This window comes from Globicephala melas, chromosome 4 (assembly GCF_963455315.2).
Source record: "Globicephala melas chromosome 4, mGloMel1.2, whole genome shotgun sequence".
Lineage (NCBI taxonomy): Eukaryota > Metazoa > Chordata > Mammalia > Artiodactyla > Delphinidae > Globicephala > Globicephala melas.
Genome location: NC_083317.1, coordinates 32833370 through 32857392, shown reverse-complemented (window position 1 = coordinate 32857392; position 24023 = coordinate 32833370). Strand labels below are relative to the sequence as shown.

The 24023-nt window shown below is 38.2% G+C and overlaps 1 protein-coding gene across 2 annotated transcripts in view; it reads left to right on the top strand.

Annotated features, from left to right (window-relative positions):
* Positions 1–24023, top strand: part of ROBO1 (roundabout guidance receptor 1) — a 1111527-nt gene that overhangs the window by 89584 nt on the left and 997920 nt on the right. Inside the window, exon 2 of one of the 2 annotated variants that reach the window (XM_060297919.1) lies at positions 23591–23735. The exons of the other annotated variant lie outside the window; for it this stretch is intronic. The gene's annotated coding sequence lies outside the window, so the exon portion shown is untranslated. The remainder of the gene's footprint in view (positions 1–23590; positions 23736–24023) is intronic. 2 annotated transcript variants of the gene reach the window in all.

Sequence of the window (24023 nt, the reverse complement as noted above, 5' to 3'; positions counted from 1 at the left end):
TTTTTTGGTTTTTTTACAGATTCTATTTCACTACTAGTGATTAGTCTGTTCAGATTTTCTACTTCTTCCTGATTCAGTCTTGGAAGATTGTATATTTCTAGAAATTTATTCATTTCTTCTATATTGTCCAATTTGTTGGCATATAACTGTTCATACTATTCTTTTATGATTTTATGTATCTCTGTGATATCTGTTATTTCTTCTCATTCATATCTCTATTTGTTTATTTGGGCCCTATATCTTTTTTTTCTTGATGAACCTGGCTAAAGGCTATGAATCTTTGTTTGTCTTTTCAAAAATCCAGCTCTTGGATTTATTGATCTTTTCTTTTTTTTTTTTTTTTTGGTCTCTTATTTATTTCTGATCTTTATTGTTCATTCTGCTGAGTTTGGGCTTTGTTTGTTCTTCTTTCTCTAATTCCTTTATATTGTAGGTTAAGTTATTTATTTGAGATTTTCTTGTTTCTTGACGTAGGCCTGTATCACTATAAATTTCCCTATTTGAATTGCTTTTGCTGCATCCCATAGATTTTGGAAAGTTTTTTCCATTTCCGTTTGTCTTGAGTATTTTCTGATTTCTTCTTTAATTACTTCATTGACCCATTGGTTTTTTAGTAGCATATTGTTTATTCTCTACGTATTTGTGTTTTTCCCTTATTTTTTCCCTGTGATTGATTTCTAGTTTTATATCATTTTTGTCAGAAAAAAATGCTTGATATAATTTCTGTCCTTTCAATTTGTTGAGACATATTTTGTGACCTAGCATGTGATCTATCCTGGAAAACGTTCCATGTGTACTTAAAAAGAATGTGTGTTCTGCTGTTTTGGGATGGAATGTCCTGTACATATCTATCAACTGTGCTAATATGTCATTTAGAATGCTATTTTCTGATTTCCTGTCTGGATGATCTATCCACTGTAAATGGGGTGTTAAAGTCCCCTACTATTTTTCTGTCATTGTCATTTTTTTCCCTTTATGTTTGTTAATATTTGCTTTATTTAGGTGCTACTAATATAGGTGCATATATGTTAACAAATGCTATATTCTCTTCCTGTATTGCTCCCTTTGTCACTATATAATGCCCTTCTTTGTCTTTTGTTATAGTTTTTTTTTTTTTAGATGTTGGGTGTAGGAGTTTATTAATTAATTTATTTTTGCTGTGTTGGGTCTTCGTTTCTGTGCGAGGGCTTTCTCTAGTTGTGGCAAGCGGGGGCCACTCTTCATTGCGGTGCGTGGGCCTCTCACTATCATGGCCTCTCTTGTTGCGGAGCACAGGCTCCAGACGCGCAGGCTCAGTAGTTGTGGCCCACGGGCCTAGTTGCTCCATGGCATGTGGGATCCTCCCAGACCAGGACCCGAACCCGTGTCCCTTGTGTTAGCAGGCAGATTCTCAACCACTGCGCCACCAGGGAAGCCCCTTGTTATAGATTTTGTTTTAAAGTCTATTTTGTCTTATGTGCACATTGCTACCCCTGCTTTCTTGTCATTTCCATTTGCATGAAATACCCTTTTCCATCCCCTCACTTTCAGTCTATGTGTGTTTTTAGTTCTGAAGTGAGTCTCTTGTAAGCAGCATATGGATGAGTCTTGTTTTTTTGTAAATCCAATAAGCCACCTTAATTTTTAATTGGAGCATTTAGTCTCTTGACATTTAAACAGGTATGCATTTATTGCCATTTTGTTACTTGTTTTCTTGCTGTTTTTGTAGTTCTTCTCTGTTCTTTTCTTCTTTTACTTTCTTCCCTGTAGTTTGATGACTTTCTTTAGTTCTATGCTTGTGTTCCTTTCTCTCTAGTTTTTGTGTATCTATTGTAGGTTTTTGATTTGTGGTTAACATAGCAGTCATATATGTTGCCCTATACTTTGTATACTTATTTTAAACAGGTAGTCATTTAAGTTCAAATACATTCTAAAAGATCTTCATTTTTTACTTCCCTCCCCCCATATTTTGTGTTTTTGATGTCATATTTTACATTTACTTGTTTATCCCTTCACTGTTTATTGTAGTTATAGTTGATTTTTGTCTTTTAATATTCATACTAGTTTATTTACTTGGTTGATCCACAGCCTTTTCTCTATATTTGCCTGTATTAGTGGGGTTTTTCCTTTCCAATAAATACTTACTTTTTGTTGGTGCTTTTACTTTTCCACTTAGAGAAGACCCTTTAACATTTCTTTTCAGGTCAGTTTAGTATTGATGAACTCTTAGTTTTTGCTTGTCTGAGAAGTTCTTTTATCTCTTCTTCAATTTTGAATGATAATCTTGTTGAGTAGAGTATCCTAGGTTATAGGTTTTCCCCTTCCAGTGCTTTAAGTATATCATGCCACTTCCTTTTGGCCAGCAATGTTTCTGCAGAAAAATTGGCTGATAGCCTTATGGGGGGTTCCCTTGTATGTGACTATTTGTTTTTCTTTTGCTGCCTTTAGAATTCTCTCTTTATCTTTAACTTTTGCTGTTTTAATTTTTGGTCTGGGTATCACTGGTTTCATCTTGTTTGGGACTCTCTGTGATTCCTGCACTTGGTTATCTGTTTCCTTCTTCAAGTTCAGGAAGTTTTATGCCATAATTTCATCAAATACCTTCTAGACCCCTGTATCTCTCTCTTATCTTTCTGGGACCCCTATAATACAAATGTTGGTATGCTTGATGTTCTTTCAGAGGTCCCTTAAACAGTTCTTATTTTTTCAATTTGTTTTTCTTTTTGCTGCATGGTTGGGTGATTTGTATTATTCTGTCTTTCAGATCACTTATGGATTCTTCTATATCACTTAATCTGCTGTTAATTCCTTCTAGTGTGTTTTTCATTTCAGTTATTGTATTCTTCAGTTATGTTTTTGGGGTTTTTTTACATTTTTTCTAGTTTCTTGTATTTTAACAAGAAACTGTTCATCTGTTCTTTTCCCTAGTTTAGTTTAGTTACCTATCCCAGTCTTGAGGGGTGTCTTCATGTGGGAGCTTTTCTGGGTAGTCTACCTGTGCCCAGTGGCTTTGGTGGGAGGTCTGGATATGAAGTGAGCACTAGTCATGTCTTCCCCCAGGGTGTGCTACAGTTCTCAACTTAGTGGGAGGTGGGGCTGGAGAGGGAGGAGCTAGAGCCAGAGCCTGGTGTGAGCCATGGCTTCTCCTCTGCTCAGTGGCCAACAGAACCCTATGGGGGTGGGGTCGGATTCCAAGTTGCTGGAACAGAAGCCCTGAGGGTCAGATCCAAGCTGGCTCTGTTCCCTCTAAGTATGTGCTCTATCCCCTCCCAGCATTTTCACCTTTGCTACAGGGAAGAGCCATGCTGGAGTGAGCACCTTTTGTAGACAAGGACACTCACTGGGGTGGTCCAGGCATGCCAGTCGGAGTTACGGCTGCTCCGGATTTGCCCCCTCATTGAGCACCAGTAACAGGTGCCCTCACCCTTGTTCAGATGCTCTGCTATGTCTGAGCTGACACAAATGTGCATTCTCCTTGGCGGCAGCAGCCTTTGCTCTAGAGGAGAGCTACACCACAGAGCAAAAGGGGCCTGTCTGGGTAATTGGTTTGGGCTGGAGTATGTGCTGGGGCATTCCCAAAACCACTCAGAGCTCCAGACCACTCCTGATCTGCTGCCCTGTGAGCACCATTAATGGCTACTCTCGCCCATTTGGAGGCCATGTCTGATCCGGGTCAGTTCTGTCCCCCACAACCATGCACTCTCCTTGGCTATGGCAGACTTCACCCTAGTTTTGCTGGTGTCAGACCCCAGGGATGGGGCACCCAACATGTGGTTTGAAACACTCCCCAGGGAAGATTTCTGAGCCTGTGTAATCCCTCCCCTTCCAGCAGTGCAGGTCCTAACTTGATCCCTCCTCTTCCCTCTCTACCTGATTCATTGTGGATCATTCTTATAGTCTTGGTTGTAGGAGAGTCTTTCTGACAGTCTCCAGTTTGTTTTCAGTGAGAATTGGTCCACATGTAGATGTATTTGTGTGTGTTCTTGTGGGGAGAGGAGCTCCACATCCTCCTACACCGTCATCTTGATCTCCTCCCTGGACAACTTGAGGAGGATATTTTAAATAAAATACCACAGCAAAACAAAGTACTAAATGTAATCTATAACAGTATATGAAATCATATGTATCTCATACGAAATCCTTGACTTTATAAATACACACAAAGCTATTCTCGACCTATGCAGTATTTCACAACTATAAAATGCTGAATATAGTCCTATAATATGGTTTTGTAATTATATTTTAATCCATATCCAGCATATTTACCACAATTATCTTTTAATCCTATCTTAATGAATGGAAACAAAACTGAAGAGTAAAATATTCAAATTCATCATTTCTCATTATGTAGCTCAATTTGAGACGTTATTTTAGAAAATCAAAGTAGTTGTAATATATATGCAAAAATAATGGAAATACTTATTAAATTTATTGCGCTTCTATATTTCTTATATGACATAACATAGAGAGCATCTAATATTCTCCATTCAGGGATAGATATACAATCTGTTGGTCAAGAATGCTTATCATTATGGCACCTTTAATCTTCAGAAATACTGCCTACAGTCCTGGAAGGCACTGAATATTTATTCTTAGTTTTTGTTTCCGTAGAAAATTTTAGTGGAGAGTTAAAGATATCAGGAGCAAAGGGGACATAACAGTCCATCACAGCACAGAGCTAGAGTATAACACACCCCAAGAATGCATGGAACATACCTTCTCTTGTACAGTTTTGTTCAGGTATTGTAACCATAAAATGTGTACTCTGAGGGAACTAGGAAAAAAATAGCTTCAAATGGTGGAGAAGAAATTGTGCCTTGTTATGGAAAAAAAAATTAAACCCAATCCTAGAAGATATGTTAGCTGGCATGAGATACTGAAGGATGTGCCTGTCAGTAAATGAAGAGGGAAAGATGTAGACCAAGGCAGGCTCCCAAGAAGAACCAGCAAGGGAGAAACTGGGAGAAACACCAAGACTATCTTCTTCAGAGGGCTGGGGTCAGGGGGCCATCATCAGTGCTCTAAAAAGTCATACAAAGTTCGGCTTCTCTCCAGGTTCTTCAGTTCTCAGCACAAAACATTTTCTGAACCACCAGCTAAATTTCATCTCTGTGAGAGATTGTGTGTGTATTTACACATCATTAATCCTGAATATCTAGGATTGGGACTGGCACACATAAGGCATGTAATTGTCTATTAAATGCATGAAGGAATGGAAAGGGTAAAAACTCTTGATGAAGAAACTCACTTGATACATTTAGATGCCAGTGGAACCTGTGGCATGTATACACTGAGTATTATGTGGAGCTCAAATGGTGATAGTAGCATGTATGCGACTGACACAATCCAGCAAGTACTGATTATCTGCTAATTGCAAGACATGAGACATGATGCTTACTGATATAAAGATAAATATCTGCCCTCCATTGCTTACAGTCTAATTTAGAAGATTCAGGTCATTGGAATTAAAAACGAAAAAACAAAAGCTACTAAGATGACATCATTGCCCCTAGGGATTTTCAGACTAATAGAGGAAAGAGACATGCAAATAAAATAACTGTAACTCATTATGATACCAGAGGCACATAGAGCAAACCTGCAATGTGGTGAGTATTTAAAAATTTTGTTCTGTGAATCAATACAACTTTCAACTTTTTGTAGAAATACAGAAAAGTAATTCAAAAGTATATCTAGAATGTTTAGCTTGAGCTATCGGTGGATACTAGAACAAAGGGGAGGAGCAAGTTTGTAAGGAAGATATTGATTCTGGACCTATCTTAGGATATTTGAAGCCGATAGTATAAGACAATTGACACAGATTGAGAAAAGAAGAATACAAGAGCAGGATTCTGGAAAACAAAAAGAGTGAAGGGGCCAACAAAGAAAGAAGTTGGAAGAGAACCAAGGAATAGATGTTTTCTAGGACAGAACAGTCAACAATGTCATCATTTATAAAATGATACAACTAAGCAGACTATAGCAAATGCTCATAGGCTACTGCTAGGGAGGCATGAAAGAGGAAAGGTTGTGGATTAAGAAAACTCAGCGAGCATGTAGTAGAATTGGTAATGGGCAGATGACAATATGAAAGCAAGACTAGGAAGAAAATGAGAGGAATTACCAGTTATAGAATGTTTTTAAATTTTTTAGGTGGGAAATCTGAGGCACCATTGTATATGTTCATATCAATAAAGATTTGCGAGCATTGCCTTCTGACAAGAATATAATACAATAAATAAATTTTTTTCCATTATATCACAGCATTTTTCATGGAAAATACTTCTGTAATAATTTTATTAATGACAGTGGTGTGGCTCTTTCCAATGAGCCATGTAACAATTATCAGAGTATGTTGTGGAGTAAATAAAATGGTAGAAAACCAGGAATTCAGGAAGTGGTGCCCCACAATCTAAAACAGAATTATGTCTACATTAGTGGAAATTATATTTGCAAAGAAAATCTCTGTATTTATTTGTTTCTACTTAGAATTATAGCTTCTAAGTTCTAGCATCACATTTTATTTGTTTGTTTTTTTCTTTCTAGTAGTCAGTGATAAGTACCACCTTATATGCCATGATGATTTTATATAGTAATTCCTTTGGTTCATCTTGCAGTTCTGCCAAAATGTCATGTTATTTTCTTGGACTCACAACTTCCTTTCAGATGCTCCCACAGGACTGTAAATGACAATCTTTTAAAGACACTCATTTCTGCCACAGCTGTGTGGCAACTCCAAGGCACAGCTTTGTATACCTGTATTCCTATTCCTTGCCATTGTTCCAAGCGACCTTACTAGCTGAGCAAATTATGATGGTGTTGGGGCCCAGTGGGAATCTAAGAGGCTGAGGGGAAAGGCCAGGCAAGAAGAAATATCAGATGATGATGTTTATGAAGTCTCTTTCAAATGGCAGGTTTTTGATCCTATAATTCTTCTTATACCTAAGATGAAGCCTCCTGAGTATTGACGGAGGCAGCTCCCTTTACAAGGTAGAAATTCCACTGGCACTAATTAAAATAGTACTGAAGCTTCTCCTTCCCTCTCCTTTTGAGATTTGGGTTTTTTTCAAAACAGGATTTTGATAGTCAAAGAAGGAAAGTTTAATGATATGATTAAACAGGGATTGATTAAGACAGTCAAATTACCTATACTGGAGCAAAATTTGCAAGAGACTGAAAACATTTCGGAGGTTGCAAGTTGGCAAGAAAAGCGTTGGAGATCTCAATCCTGAAGAATTATCTCAAGTCCATTTTGCTGCTTGCTTTGATCATTTTTCAATGTGAAGTTAAATCTTTCAAAGCTGCTAATTCTCATTCAAAGTGCAGAGGAGTTCCAAAGGATTTAAATCACATCTGTAAGTGTGTGTAATAGCATCCATGGTTATTTCACAGTAATTTAGAAGGCCACTTTCAGGATGAGTGACTCATTCTAAGTATTATCATAGAAAACCTGTTTAAAAAAAAAAAAAAGACTGCTGTTTGCATTTTAAACTTCAGAGGCACTGCTCAGATTTTAAGTTTTCACAGAAGAGGATTGTTATGGTTAGGCATTGAAAGAGACAAAAAGAAAAAATATAAACAAAGTACAGTGAAAAATGCAGTAAAAATCATTTCACGTTGTCTCTGTACTGGGGTATTTGCTACATTCCCTGCTGTTAACCAGCTGACGGCATCTAAGTTATTTTCAAAGGCATGAAATTTCAACATGTAAAATGAGATAAAGAAGACACATTGCTTTGGAACAAGGAATTTTCTTGCAGGCAAAATAGGTATCTATGGCAATTTTAAATTAAAAAACTTAATTATTAAATTTTTTTAATCTGTTAAATCTCTAAATGTACCCTTGTTTCTGTAAAAATGTAAAATATAAAAAGAAAAAAAGGGGAGAAAGGGAGGGAGGAATAAAGAATGAAGGAATACTGGTTGTTGAAGGAAAAAAGAAAAATACAGTGAAGGCTGAGAAGGAAAGAAACAGGAAGAAGGAGGCAAGGAAGAGAAAGAAAAGAGATAAGGATAAATACAAAGAGTGACTGTTAAATTGAATGGGCAGAACTCTTGGATTGCAATTCAGTAAACACTTTAATAAGACTAAAATAACCTGTAGTATGGTAATCAAGCAGTATTGCAAGCTGGTTTCCCTGAGAAGCTGACTCTGAGTCAGAATATGGTGTGCAGGATGCGAATTAAGGTTGTACTTTTCAGATAAACTCTTGTGGAAGCCAGGGGAAAAAAGGAGCAAATAGCCAGAAAGAACTTTAATAACCTCTACAGCCATCAGTCATTTGATTTGGGCCACGCCAGGGAAGTGTATGACCTTGGGTGAAGTGGAGCTCTGAAGTCAAGTAATTCCTGAAGACATTGACAGCTGAAAGCTGGCTTCTGACAGCACTCCCAGGAGGTAGGACAAAATAGTCCTTCAAAGAAGGGACATATAGATAGTGAGCACATTGTAACATTCACCAAAGTTTAACCCTTGTTCTGCTCTCTCTACTTCTTAGCATAAATTCTTGCAGCAGATCCTTCAGGGTATCTGGAGGGCTGTCTTCCCTGGGGTAAATCAAAAGAGGAAGGGTAGGGTGATAAACTATTGCCCACAATGCTGAAGCTTATCTTGGGTCCACAACTGATATTTTTTGTCTGCCTCAATATTCATTCTAGATCTCCTTTATGCTTAGCGAGCATCTCTGATGGTCTTGGTAATTACTGGTGGCATGACACAGCCTCTCATGGTGAGGAGTCTGAATCCCAAGTCATGGTGGTTTCTTCAGGGTGAGGTTGCTATACTTGTCTATATGGGATTGGAGTACCAAAGAGGCACATAGGTGGATCACATAGGTGCTAAAGATATTTCTCCCTGCCCCCATTTGTTATAGCAGACTTTTGTTATTCTGATGATCATAGTCAATTATCCCCACCAGAGAGAGCTTTATTTTCTTCCCATCTAGTCCCTTAGCAAAAGAAATCTAGAGTTCCCGGGTGATGCTCATAGCTTATAGATGAATTAGTCACTTGCTGTATCCCCTGGTGAAATTTGCTCCCTCTTTAGGGATCAGGACATCTAAACTATCAGAGCCCAGATTTAATGGAAGGGGAAGCACAACTTCCCAAGGAGGTCATGCAAGTGAAAGCAGTGCTTCTACTTCTAATTCTTGGTTCGATTCCTTGATTCTCTGATTCATGTGTTTTGCCTTATGGAGCAATAACATCATATCAGTGTCTGATTTCAAATATATACTACTTCTGGGAATATGGTTTCTCATCCTCTAAAGTATGATCTTCAATCTAGAACTTCAGCTGTGCCTTCTGCAGGATGTTCTAAAGCTCTCTCAGACCTGCAGCTTCTGGATGGTGTGGTATGTGATCCTATGTTTTGGGACCTAGTCTCATATTTCTTTGCTATATAGAAGGCCCCTGGTCTGATGCAATATGATGTGAGATTCCATTCTGGTAGATAAGACATTTGGTAAGTCCCAGGAGAGTGATGCTAACTGAAGCCCATTAGACAAAATGAAACAATGCACATCTGATGACGTATCTCCTCCTGCCAGAATGTATTTTTGCTCAGTATAATCAGATTCCCACTAAGTGACCATGTGGTCTCATTGGGAACTGAACATTGGTCTCGTTCTCTGGAAGGTTGGGCCTTTGGCAGCAGCATTGCTAAATCTGCTTTGCTATCTCTGTTTTTATTGCTGGGCTTATTATGCATAGTCTCAATCACTGACACCATGATCCCTTTACTCATGTATGGATTGTGCCAGCACTGGGGTGGCCAGTGACAAAGGTGAGAAATCAACTGGTCAAGTAATTTTATTTGGTGGTTTAATGTCTCTCTCGTGACAGATGCTCTCTGGTAGACATTAACATAAGAAACAGAGGTCATCACACTTTACGCATACTCCCATGTGTCCATCCATCAGCCGTAACATTAATTTTAATTTACCTACTTTGTAGGTAGCACACAACCCAAGGTACTGTTACACTTCTTTGTTATCCAAGACTAGTGCTGAATTTTTTTCTGTAAGGTCCATCAAACCTAAAAATTGTGTTCTTTTCTGAACCCTAAGTCCATTGTACATTGCAGCTGTTTGACAAATGCTCTTTGAGTCAAGAGCTCTTTGAATCAAAGCTCTTTGAATCAAGTTTAGCTGTATATAAAAATTGGCCTACTGGGCCTTATCCAATTTAAGGAAGTGTGCTTGGCCACTGAAAATCATTAGACCATTATTTTGGGTGACTGTTTCCAAAAGACATCAATTTCTACACAAGTAAACTCTAACCATGTTTACGTTTAATTTGAATTTTTAAAGTCATTAAATCTAAATCCTAAAAACCTGTCTATTTACAGTATATTTTAATTATTAAAACTCTTCTCTAATTTAGTTGACAGTTATATGTCTAAATCAGGGCATCTTAAGTAAGGTTTTCAGGATGCCTGTGTTCTAAAATTTCAATACCTTTGAACTTTTAATAATGATTTTTAAACATTACGTTTTGTATTATATGTTAATGTTTTAAAATGTAAGTGTACTTTGAGTAAACTGGATGGTTAACATAAACAAGTTCTACGAAATTTCAGGTCTTAAATTTGCTAATTATATTATGATATGCACATATGAAAATGAACACTTATTGATGCTATTTTAATTGACATTATTAAAAAATAGGGCACCTAAAAACACAACGAATGCATTAATGGCAAGTGAAGCCTGAATGATACCATGGTGTGCTGCACTGGAAAGCAAAAATGTGGAGGTAGAAGTTGGTAATATTTTCTTGTCATAGAAAATAAAGATATTTAAATTTATCGGAAGTTTAGAAAATTAGTATCCTGCTTACATTTTTACAACCTCATCATTAGAAATATTCCCACTATTACTATAAAGGAATAATTAACCATTCCTTCTGTGATGTCAAGGATATTGTGATGTAGAGAATTATTCTCTCAAACTATGGTCATTCCATCATTGACATAGGGGTACTCTATCAAGTCATCTAGAATTACTATATGAAGTGCTCATTACTCAAGCTGTCAAATTTGATCTAAACATTATTTTTAGGACATAAGATTTTTTCTTTTCAATCAAAGAAAGTAAATTGTGATGGCCGAATGTGTATATTTTTACTTTGACTAGCATTTTAAGTAATTCTTTTTCTTACCTGCAATTGTCTGCCTGTACTGTAATTACCATATATCTTTCTCCTGTATTCAGCCACCTGACATTACATACAATTTTTCCTTCATTGCCTGCCGTCATTGATAGATGTTTGTTATGGTTCCCTCAAGTCATAGAGGGTAGATTGACTTACTAATTCCATCAATGGAGTATAAGCTGCCTGGAGCAATACGTCAGTATGTAAGCTTCAAATCAGGTTCCAAGCAACAAAAGACAAAATTAAGTCTACTAGTGCTTGGATTCATTCAAAAGTTAGATACGATTCCCTTTATCTTTAAGAATATAAATTAGATAGAAAAATAAGCAAAAGGAGGAATGCCTCCAAGTTACATTATCAAGTAAATTTTAAACTCAGCAATTGTTTATGTAGAAATCTTATATAAGTGATCATAAACATTCATAAGTGGTGCCATTCTCTGTCCTGTTTTTTAAAAAACATAAATGTATCTATTTATTTTTGGCTGCATTGCGTCTTCGTTCCTGCGCGCAGGCTTTCTTTTGGTTTCGGTGAGCAGGAGCTCTCTTCAGTGCGGTGCGCTGGCTTCTCAATGCGGTGGCTTCTCTTGTGGAGCACGGGCTTTAGGCACACAGGCCTCAGTAGCTGTGGCACGCGGGCTCAGTAGTTGTGACACACGGGCTTAGGTGATCCATGGCATGTGGGATCCTCCCGGGCCAGGGCTCGAACCCACGTTTCCTGCATTGGCAGGTGGATTCTTAACCACTGCGCCACCAGGGAAGCCCTCTCTGTCCTTTTTGTGTTCAGTTTTATTCTACCATTTCCCATCATTCAATATCAACTAGTTTATTTCTTTAAAATTAATAAATTATAAAAATAATGTACACTGTTATTTTATGAATTGGTTTTCTAGTTTTTCTTTGTATTCATATAGACGATTAGAAAGAATAGTTAATTCTCCTAAACATTTGTAAAGCATTTCCTGATACCCTAAAACTCTACAATTTCTTTCCAATTCTGTATGTCTTAATGGGTAGAAATTTTACCATCATTATTTCAAAAAACAAATCATCTTTTACCAGACTTAATATTTTTTGTATTATTTATGAAAATAAAAATGAAAACCAAAACAGCATCACTTTTCCTTTCCAATATTTAACTACACATGATAAAAACTGGTTTAAAATCATTGCAGAAGATAATAGAAAAAAATATTTTGTGTACTTACTATTAAGGAGTCCTCATGCTAGGAGTTGTTTCTATCCTCACTTTACAAATAAAAAAGCTTTTAAACTGCTAACTGACTAATTAATGAATATAGAAGTCAGTGATTCAGTTGGGATCTTCCCCCTCTTCCACAAAATCCTCAAATTCCTACACTTATGTACCATTTATGTACTAAATGTACTATCATTTTACTGAAACATCAAATAATAACCCTAACAGGTTAAAAGGACAGCTGCTGGAATGGCTGGATCAGGTTTTGAGAATACTCTAGTGGACATATCACCGGTAAACATGGTTCCATCAGTACCTTCCTTGGTTTGAGATATATCCCTTAACCCCTTATTTCAAAAACAAATATGTAGAATCTTTCTATAGCAGCTAATTATCCTTTTGATGATCCTATTTAGGCTCCTGGCATATCCTGCTTCTGTGAAATGCAAATGCTGAGTATTCTACTGAAGATACAGCCTTCCCTTGATATCTGCAGGATATTGGTTCCAGGTTCCCCCCCAGCCCCTCCTACCAGCAAAATCCATAGAAGCTCAAGTCCCTTCTATAAAATGGCATAGTATTTGCATATAACCTATGCACATCTTCCCATGTACTTTAAATCATCTCTAGATTACTTATAATACTTAATACCAATGTAAATGTTATGTGAAATGTTGCCAGCACATGGCAAATTCAATTTTTCCTTTTTGGAACTTTCTGGAATTTTTTGTTTCCCAAATATTTTCAATCCAAGGTTGATTGAATCTGGGGATGCAGAACCTGCAGATATGGAGGACTGATTGTTCTCTTGGTTTCAAGTATATGACACTTCAAAAGAAGAGGAGATAGCAATGTAAGGGAGCTCAGGAAGAGGAGTCAAAGGACTCGACTGCTTAACAACAGTCAACTCCTACCCATGGGCCCAATCCTTCTGCCTCTACTCTCTTTTCCCAATTGTAAGAAACATAAAAAATAATTTAACCTGGAGTTAGTGGCATAATGAAATAAGCAATATAGGGATTCATTTTGTCATATAGAATTTATCAAAAAATATGTTGATTGCTTAAATCCTTACCATATACTGTAGAATGAGACGTTGTACCTCTTATTTTTTATTTTTTTAATTTTTTAAAAATTTATTTATTCATTTGTTTTTATTTTTGGCCGTGTAGGGTTTTCATTGCTGTATGCGAGCTTTCTCTAGTTGCAGCAAGTGGGGGCTACTCTTCGTTGTGGTGCGTGGGCTTCTCATTGTTGTGGCCTCTCTTGTGGAGCACGGGATCCAGGCACGCGGGCTCTAGGGCGCAGGCTCAGTAGTTGTGGCACATGGGCTTAGTTGCTCCGCGGCATGTGAGATCTTCCCGGTCCAGGGATCGAACCTGTGTCCCCTGCACTGGCAGGCGGATTCTCAACCTGTGCCACCAGGGAAGCCCTGCACCTCTTTTCATATTAGCTAGGGCAAAGTCATCCTTCTATCTGTCAAACAATGGAAGGACTATTTTGTTAACTGCTACATATATATATATATATATATATATATATATATATATATATATGTAGTGCCATCCCACAGATGCCAGATTGAAAGTCTGTTTTCTTTGATCTTCATATTTATTGTCTTCTGGCTTCTGCAGAGTAAGTGTCAAACATTCTACAGTGTATACATATTCCATGCAGCATTTAAAAACTGGAGACATTTCTCCTTGTTCCAAAGAAGGAGGGTAGGGAAGCCTACTAAAATCAATTTTGCATATATAATTCAGAATTAGCTATAAGAATATCTACTGATTGTTTATTTTCACAGTATGATTTGTGCAGTTGGTGTTGGTAACAAGTTCTTTTGTATTTATTTGATGAAATTTGAAATTTTTATATTACTTACCAATCTATATTAGAAAAGGGAAACTATGATTTCATTTTAAGTATTTTACTTCATTATTATGAGTTAAAATTCCTATTTATGCCTATTAGTATAAATAGTATTGTAATCCTTATTAAAACCTCTAAAATCTTACCAAATATAAGTTTAATGTTTTATTTATTTCTCTCCCTCTTTTTTCTTTGTTTTATTGAGATATAATTGACATACAGCGCTGTATAAGTTTAAAGTGTACAGCATAATGATTTGACTTACATACATCATGAAATGATTATCACAGTAATTTTAGTGACTACCCATCATCTCATATAGATTCAAAATTAAAGAAATAGAAAAAATATTTTTTCTTGTGATGTTTCATATATAACATACAGCAGTGTTAATCATAGTTACCATATTGCATGTTACATGCCTAGTACTTATTTGTCTTATAACTTGTACCTTGACTGCCTTCATCCAATTCTCCCTCCCCACAACACCATCTGGTAAAACACAAATCTGATCTCTTTTTCTATGAGTTTGTTTGTTTGTTTGCTTGTTTTTGTAGTATAATTGACCTAAAACACTGTTACTTCCTAATGCACAACATAGTGATTCAATATTTCTATGTATTTCAAAATGATCATCACAATAAGTCTAGTTATGATATATCAGCATACAAACATATTCCATAGTTATTGACTATATTCCCCACACTATACATTTCATATCTGTGATTCATTCATTTATTTATTTATTTTTTTGCGGTATGCGGACCTCTCACTGTTGTGGCCTCTCCTGTTGCGGAGCACAGGCTCCGGATGCACAGGTTACAGACGCACAGGCTCAGTGGCCATGGCTCACGGGCCCAGCCGCTCCACGGCATGTGGGATCTTCCCGGACCGGGGCATGAACCCGTGTCCCCTGCATCGGCAGGCGGACTCGCAACCACTGCACCACCAGGGAAGCCCTGATTCATTTATTTTGAAACTGGAAGTTGGTTCTTCTTAATCTCCCTCACCTATTTCTTTCCTTCCCACACCACTCTCCCCTCTGGCAACCATCTGTTTGTTCTCTGTATCTATACCTCTGTATCTGTTCTGTTATGTTTGTTCATTTGTCTTGCTTTTTAGATTCCACATATAAGTGAAATCACACAATATTTGTCTTTATCATCTGGCTTATTTCACTTAGCATAATAACCTCTCTAAGTCCATCCATGTTATTGCAAATAGCAAGATTTCATTCTTTTTTTGTGGCTGAGTAATATTCCATTGTACATATATATACTGCATTTTCTTTATCTATTAATCTATTGATGAGCACTTGGGTTGCTTCCATATCTTGGCTATTATAAATAATGCTGCAGCGAACACAGGGCTGTGTATATATTTTCTAATTACTGTTTTCGTTTTCCTCAGATAACTACCCAGGAAAAGAATTGCTGGATCATATGGTAGTTCTATTTTTAATTTTTTGAGGAATCACAAAACTGTTTTCTGTAGTGGCTACACCAATTTAAACATGCACACACAGTGCATTAGGGTTCCCTTTTCTCCACATCCTCGCCAATATTTGTTATTTGTTGTCTTTTTGATAATAGCTATTTTGACAGGTGTGAGGTGATATCTCATTTGTGGTTTTGATTTGCATTTCCCTAATGACTGGTGACGTTGTACATCTTTTCATGTGCCTGTTGGCCATTTGGGTGTCTTCCTTGGAAAATTGTCTATTCAGATCATCTGCCCATTTTTTAATTGTATTTTTTGTTTTTTTGATGTTGAGTTGTATGAGTTTTTGTATATTTTGGGTATTATCCCCTTATTGGATATATTGTTTGTAAATATCTTCTCTCATTCAGTAGGTTGCCTTTTCATTTTGTTGATAGTTTCCTTTGCTGTGCAAAAGGCTTTTAGTTTGATGTAGTCCCATTTGTTTATTTTTGCTTTTGGTTCTCTTGCCTAAGGAGACATATCCAAAAAGATATTTGAGACTGATGTCAAAGGGCTTACTGCTTATGCTTTCCTCTAGAAGTTGTATAATTTCAGGTCTTACATTTAAGTCTTTAATCCATTTTGAATTTACTTTTGTGCATGGTGTGAGAGGGTAGTCCAGTTTGATTTTTTGAATATAGCTGTCCATGTTTCCCAGCACCATTTATTGAGGAGGCTGTCTATACCCCATTGTATATTCTTGCCTCCTTTGTTGTATCAGGTGATAGTCTTATGGGAATTCCGTTATATATGACTCTGTTTCTCTCTTGCTGCCTTTAGAATTCTCTCTTTATTGTTCAATTTTGCCATTTTAATTGTGATATATCCTGGTGTGGGTCTATTTGGATTCATCTTGTTTGGGACCCTCTTTGCTTCCTGTACATGGGTATCTTTTTTTTTTCCCCAGGTTTTGGAATCTTCCAGCCACTATATTTTCAACCCCCTTTTCTCCTACTTTTCCTTCTAGGACCGCTATAATGAGAATGGTGGAACAGTTCATGTTATCCTAAAGATCTCTTAAAATGTTCTCATTTTTAAAAATTTGTTTTTCTTTCTGCTTTTCTAATTGGGTGATTTCCATTATTCTGTCTTCTAAATCACTGACGCATTCTTCCATATCACCTAGTCTGCTCTTATTTTTTATTTTGTACATCGTTATTGGAGTATAATTGCTTTATAATGGTGTGTTAGTTTCTGCTTTATAACAAAGTGAATCAGTTATACATACACATATGTTCCCATATGTCTTCCCTCTTGCGTCTCCCTCACACCCACCCTCCCTATCCCACCGCTCTACGTGGTCACAAAGCACGGAGCTAATCTCCCTGTGCTATACGGCTTCTTCCCACTAGGTATCTATTTTACGTTTGGTAGTGTATATATGTCCATGCCACTCTCTCACTTTGTCACAGCTTACCCTTCGCCCTCCCCATATCCTCAAGTCCATTCTCTAGTAGGTCTCTATCTTTATTCCTATCTTACCCCTAGGTTCTTCATGACATTTTTTTTCTTAGATTCCATATATATGTGTTAGCATACGGTACTTGTCTTTCTCTTTCTGACTTACTTCACTCTGTATGACAGACTCTAGGTCCATCCACCTCACTACAAATAGCTCAATTTCGTTTCTTTTTATGGCTGAGTATTATTCCATTGTATATATGTGCCACATCTTCTTTATCCATTCATCTCATGATGGACACTTAGGTTGCTTCCATCTCCTGGCTATTGTACATAGAGCTGCAATGAACATTTTGGTACATGACTATTTTTGAATTATGGTTTTCTCAGGGTATATGCCCAGTAGTGGGATTGCTGGGTCATATGATAGTTCTATTTGTAGATTTTTAAGGAACCTCCATACTGTTCTCCATAGTGGCTGTACCAATTCACATTCCCACCAGCAGTGCAAGAGAGTTCCCTTTTCTCCACAACCTCTCCAGCATTTATTGTTTCTAGATTTTTTGATGATGGCCATTCTGACCAGTGTAAGATGATATCTCATTGTAGTTTTGATTTGCATTTCTCTAATGATTAATAATAGCATTCTTTCATGTGTTTGTTTCATGTGTTTGTCGGCAATCTGTATATCTTCTTTGGAGAAATGTCTATTTAGGTCTTCTGCCCATTTTTGGATTTGGTTGTTTGTTCTTTTGTTATTGAGCTGCATGAGCTGCTTGTAAATTTTGGAGATTAATCCTTTGACAGTTGCTTCATTTGCAAATATTTTCTTCCATTCTGAGGGTTGTCTTTTGCTCTTTTTTATGGTTTCCTTTGCTGTGCAAAAGCTTTGAAGTTTCATTAGGTCCCATTTGTTTATTTTTGTTTTTATTTCCATTTCTCTAGGAGGTGGGTCAAAAAGGATCTTGCTGTGATTTATGTCATAGAGTGTTCTGTCTATGTTTTCCTCTAAGAGTTTCCTAGTGTCTGGCCTTACATTTAGGTCTTTAATCCATTTTGAGCTTATTTTTGTGTATGGTGTTAGGCAGTGTTCTAATCTCATACTTTTACATGTACCTGTCCAGTTTTCCCAGCACCACTTATTGAAGAGGCTGTCCTTTCTCCACTGTACATTCCTACCTCCTTTATCAAAGATAAGGTGACCATATGTGCATGGGTTTACCTCTGGGCTTTCTATCCTGTTCCATTGATCTATATTTCTGTTTTTGTGCCAGTACCATACTGTCTTGATTACTGTAGCTTTGTACTATAGTCTGGTCAGGGAGCCTGATACCTCCAGCTCCATTTTTCATTCTCAAGTTTGCTTTGACTATTCGGTGTCTTTTGTGTTTCCATACAAATTGTGAAATTTTTGGTTCTAGTTCTGTGAAAAATGCCAGTGGTAGTTTGATAGGGATTGCATTGAATCTGTAGATTGCTTTGGGTCGTAGAGTCGTTTTCACAATGTTGATTCTTCCAATCCAAGAACATGGTATATCTCTCCATCTCTTTGTATCATCTTTAATTTCTTTCATCAGTGTCTTATAATTTTCTGCATACAGGTCTTTTGTCTCCTTAGGTAGGTTTATTCCTAGATATTTTATTCTTTTTGTTGCAATGGTAAATGGAAGTGTTTTCTTCATTTCACTTTCAGATTTTTCATCATTAGTATATAGGAATGCCAGAGATTTCTGTGCATTAATTTTGTATCCTGCTACTTTACCAAATTCATTGATTAGTTCTAATAGTTTTCTGGTAGCATCTTTAGGGTTCTCTATGTATAGTATCATGTCATCTGCAAACAGTGACAGCTTTACTTCTTCTTTTCTGATTTGGATTCCTTTTATTTCCTTCTCTTCTCTGATTGCTGTGGCTAAAACTTCCAAAACTATGTTGAATAATAGTGGTGAGAGTGGGCAACCTTGTCTTGTTCCTGATCTTAGTGAAAATGCTTTCAGTTTTTCACCATTGAGGATGATGTTTGCTGTGGGTTTGTCATATATGGCCTTTATTATGTTAAGGAAAGTTCCCTCTATGCCTACTTTCTGCAGGGTTGTTATCATAAATGGGGGTTGAATTTTCTCGAAAGCTTTCTCTGCATCTATTGAGATGATCATATGGTTTTTCTCCTTCAGTTCGTTAATATGGTGTATCACGTTGATTGATTTGCATATATTGAAGAAGCCTTGCATTCCTGGAATAAACCCCACTTGATCATGGTGTATGATCCTTTTAATGTGCTGTTGGATTCAGTTTGCTAGTATTTTGTTGAGGATTTTTGCATCTATGTTCATCAGTGATATTGGCCTGTAGTTTTCTTTCTTTGTGACATCCTTGTCTGGTTCTGGTATCAGGGTGCTGGTAGCCTTGTAAAATGAGTTTGGGAGTGTTCCTCCCTCTGCTGTGTTTTGGAAGAGTTTGAGAAGGATAGGTGTTAGCTCTTCTCTAAATGTTTGATAGAATTCGCCTGTGAAGCCATCTGGTCCTGGGCTGTTGTTTGTTGGAAGATTTTTAATCACAGTCTCCATTTCAGTGCTTGTGATTGGTCTGTTCATATTTTCTATTTCTTCCTGATTCAGTCTTGGCAGGTTGTGCATTTCTAAGAATTTGTCCATTTCTTCCAGGTTGCCCATTTTATTGGCGTAGAGTACCTTGTAGTAATCTCTCATGACCTTTTGTATTACTGCACTGTCAGTTGTTACTTCTCCTTTTTCATTTGTAATTCTATTGATTTGAGTCTCTCCTTTTTTTTCTTGATGAGTCTGGCTAATGGTTTATCAATTTTGTTTATCTTCTCAAAAAAGCAGCTTTGGGCTTCCCTGGTGGCACAGTGGTTGAGAGTCCACCTGCCGATGCAGGGGACACACGGGTTCATGCCCTGGTCCGGGAAGATCCCACATGCCATGGAGCGGCTGGGCCCGTGAGCCATGGCCGCTGAACGTGCACATCCAGAGCCTCTGCTCCGCAACAGGAGAGGCCACAACAGTGAGAGGCCCGCGTACTGCAAAAAAAAAAAAAAAAAAAAAAAGAAAAAAAAAGCAGCTTTTAGTTTTATTGATCTTTGCTATCGTTTCCTTCATTTCTTTTTCATTTATTTCTGATCTGATCTTTTTGATGTCTTTCCTTCTGTTAACTTTGCGGTGTTTTTGTTCTTCTTTCTCTAATTGCTTTAAGTGCGCAGTTAGGTTGTTTATTTGAGATGTTTCCTGTTTCTTAAGGTAGGATTGTATTGCTATAAACTTCCCTCTTAGAACTGCTTTTGCTGCATCCCGTAGGTTTTGGGTTGTCGTGTCTCCATTGTCATTTGTTTCTAGGTATTTTTTTTATTTCCTCTTTGATTTCTTTAGTGATCACTTCATTATTAAGTAGTGTATTGTTAAGCCTGCGTGTGTTTGTATTTTTTACAGATCTTTTCATGTAAATGATATCTAGTCTCATAGCGTTGTGGTTGGAAAAGATACTTGATACAATTTCAGTTTCTTAAATTTACTAAGGCTTGATTTGTGATCCAAGATATGATCTATCCTGGAGAATGTTCCATGAGCACTTGAGAAAAATGTGTATTCTGTTGTTTTTAGATGGAATGCCCTATAAATATTAAGTCCATCTTGTTTAATGTATCATTTAAAGCTTCTGTTTACTTACGTATTTTCATTTTGGATGATCTGTCTATTGGTGAAAGTGGGGTGTTAAAGTACCCTACTATGAATGTGTTACTGTCGATTTCCCCTTTTATGGCTGTTAGTATTTGCCTTATATATTGAGGTGCTCCTATGTTGGGTGCATAAATATTTACAATTGTTATATCTTCTTCTAAGGTCGATCCCTTGATCATTATGAAGCGTCCTTCTTTGTCTCTTGTAATAGTCTTTATTTTAAAGTCTGCTTTGTCTGATATGAGAATTGCTACTCCATCTTTCTTTTGGTTTCCATTTGCATGGAATATCTTTTTCCATCCCCTCACTTTCAGTCTCTGTGTGTCCTTAGGTCTGAAGTGGGTCTCTTGTAGACAGCATATATATGGGTCTTGTTTTTGTATCCATTCAGCCAGTCTGTGTCTTTTGGTGGGAGCATTTAATCCATTTACATTTAAGGTAATTATCGATATGTATGTTCCTATTCCAATTTTCTTAATTGTTTTGGGTTTGTTAATTGTAGATCTTTTCCTTCTCTTGTGTTTCTTGCCTAGAGAAGTTCCTTTAGCATTTGTTGTAAGGCTGGTTTGGTGGTGCTGAACTCTCTCAGCTTTTGCTTGTCTGTAAAGGTTTTAATTTCTCCATCAAATCTGAATGAGATCCTTGCTGGGTAGAGTAATTTTGCTTGTAGGTTTTTCTCCTTCATCACTTTAAATATTTCTTGCCACTCCCTTCTGGCTTGCAGAGTTTGTGCTGAAAGATCAGCTGTTAACCTTATGGGGATTCCCTTGTGTGTTAATGTTGTTTTTCCCTTGCTGCTTTTAATATATTTTCTTTGTATTTAATTTTTGACAGTTTGATTAGTATGTGTCTTGGCATATTTCTCCTTGGATTTATCCTGTATGGGACTCTCTGTGCTTCCTGGACTTGATTAACTATTTCCTTTGCCATATTAGGGAAGTTTTCAACTATAATCTCTTCAAATATTTTCTCAGTCCCTTTCTTTTTCTCTTCTTCTTCTGGAACCCCTATAATTCGAATGTTGGTGTGTTTAATGTTGTTCTAGAGGTCTCTGAGACTGTCCTAAGCTCTCTTCATTTTTTTCTTTATTCTTCTCTGCAGTAGTTATTTCTACTATTTTATCTTCCAGGTCACTTATCCGTTCTTCTGCGTCAGTTATTCTGCTATTGATCCCTTCTAGAGTATTTTTTATTTCATTTATTGTGTTGTTCATCATTGCTTGTTTCCTCTTTAGTTCTTCTAGGTCCTTGTTAAATGTTTCTTGCATTTTCTCTATTCTATTTCCAAGATTTTGGATCATCTTTACTATCATTATTCTGAATTCTTTTTCAGGTAGACTGCCTATTTCCTCTTCATTTGTTGGGTCTGGTGGGTTTTTATCTTGCTCCTTCAACTACTGTGTGTTTTTCTGTCTTCTCATTTTGCTTATCTTGCTGTGTTTGGGGTCTCCTTTTGGTAGGCTGCAGGTTCGTAGTTCCCGTTGTTTTTGGTGTCTATCCGCAGTGGCTATAGTTGGTTCAGTGGGTTGTGTAGGCTTCCTGGTGTAGGGGACTAGTGCCTGTGTTCTGGTGGATGAGGCTGGATCTTGTCTTTCTGGTGGGCAGGTTCACGTCTGGTAGTATGTTTTGGGGTGTCTGTGGCCTTATTATGATTTTAGGCAGTCCCTCTGCTAATTTGTGGGGTTGTGTTCCTGTCTTGCTAGTTGTTTGGCATAGGGTGTCCAGCACTGTAGCTTGCTGGTCGTTGAGTGAAGCTGGGGGTTGGTGTTGAGATGGAGATCTCTGGGAGATTTTTGCCTTTGGATATTACGTGGAGCTGGGAGGTCTCTTGTAGACCAGTGTCCTGAAGTTGGCTCTCCCACCTCAGAGGCACAGCACTGACTCCTGGCTGGAGCACCAAGAGCCTTTCATCCACACGGCTCAGAATAAAAGGGAGAAAAGTAAAAAGAAAGAAAGAAAGAAGATAAGATAAAATAAAATAAAGTTATTAAACTAAAAAAATAATTATTAAGAAAAAAAATTTTTTTAAGTAAAAAACAAAAATGGATGGACAGAACCCTAGGACAAATGGTGAAAGCAAAGCTATACAGACAAAATCTCACACAGATGTGTATACATCCACACTCACAAAAGGAGGAAAAGGGGAAAAATAATAAATCTTGCTCTCAAAGTCCACCTCCGCAGTTTGGGATGATTCGTTGTCTATTCATGCATTCCACAGATGCAGGGTACATCAAGTTGATTGTGGAGCTTTAATCTGCTGCTTCTGAGGCTGCTGGGAGAGATTTCCCTTTCTCTTCTTTGTTCTCACAGCTCTCAGGGGCTCAGCTTTGGATTTGGCCCCGCCTCTGCGTGTAGGTCGCCTGAGGGCGTCTGTTCTTCACTCAGATAGGACGGGGTTAAAGGAGCCGCTGATTCGGGGGCTCTGGCTCACTCAGGCCGGGGGGGAGGGAGGGGCGCGGATGCGGGGTGAGCCTGCAGCGGCAGAGGCCAGCGTGACGTTGCACCAGCCTGAGGCACGCTGTGTGTTCTACCGGGGGAGTTGTCCCTGGATCCCGGGACCCTGACAGAGGTGGGCTGCACAGGCTCCCTGGAAGGGGGGTGTGGATAGTGACCTGTGCTCGCACACAGGCTTCTTGGTGGCAGCAGCAGCAGCCTTAGTGTCTCATGCCCGTCTCTGCAGCTCCTTTAAGCTCCGCGGTTGTTAGCCGTGGCTCACGCCAGTCTCTGGAGCTCCTTTAAGCAGTGCTCTTAATCCCCTCTCCTCGTGCACCAGGAAACAAAGAGGCAAGAAAAAGTCTCTTTCCTCTTCGGCAGGTCCAGACTTTTCCCCGGACTCCCTCCCGGCTAGCTGTGGTGCACTAGCCCCCTTCAGGCTGTGTTCACGGAGCCAACCCCAGTCCTCTCCCTGGGAGCCGACTGAAGCCCGAGCCTCAGCTCCCAGCCCCGCCCGCCCCGGCAGGTGAGCAGACAAGCCTCTCGGGCTGGTGAGTGCCGGTCGGCACCGATCCTCTGTGCGGGGATCCTCTGTGCGGGGATCCTCTGTGCGGGGATCCTCTGTGTGGGAATGCCTCCGCTTTACCCTCCGCACCCCTATTGCTGCGCTCTCCTCCGCGGCTGTGAAGCTTACCCACTCCGCCACCCGCAGTCTCCGCCCACAAAGGGGCTTCCTCGTGTGTGGAAAACCTAGTCTGCTCTTAATTCCTTCCGTTGTGTTTTTTCATTTCACTTATTGTATTCTTCAGTTCTG